Source organism: Oncorhynchus keta, chromosome 28 (assembly GCF_023373465.1).
Source record: "Oncorhynchus keta strain PuntledgeMale-10-30-2019 chromosome 28, Oket_V2, whole genome shotgun sequence".
In the NCBI taxonomy this organism is placed as follows: Eukaryota; Metazoa; Chordata; class Actinopteri; order Salmoniformes; family Salmonidae; genus Oncorhynchus; species Oncorhynchus keta.
Genome location: NC_068448.1, coordinates 21,836,815 through 21,837,303, shown reverse-complemented (window position 1 = coordinate 21,837,303; position 489 = coordinate 21,836,815).

Below are 489 nucleotides of genomic sequence, written 5' to 3'. Positions count from 1 at the left end.
GTTTTTAATTTCCACTACGTTTAATACTTTTTACTGTACTATTGTAAGAATTGTAACAGTGGGGACGCTTGTCCAGTATGTACGCATGACAAAAAATGACCTAATCAGATGTTGAGCTTCACTGCATGTTAGAGTTACATCTGTTTGTTATGTAACTGCTTTCACTGTGAACCACTCATTATTATTTAGTCTGTCAGCTTTGATAAAGTCAGTGGGGTTGTTGTTGTAGGCCTTAAGAAACACAACTATGCAGGGCACTCATATAGAATTACCACTTTTCGTACAAAATGCAAATTCCTGTTCACTCTGATTCATCTCAAGTGGAAAAATGAGGTGGCTGCAGCCGAGATGTCATGTCCTGCACACAATCACCGCAACCCCTTTTTGAGAGAATGGAGATTTCTGACTGATTAGCTAGATTGACTCTGCTCATAAAATACTCCACACAAAACTCTGTATGCCAACACACAATCAAACCACTTGCCAGAA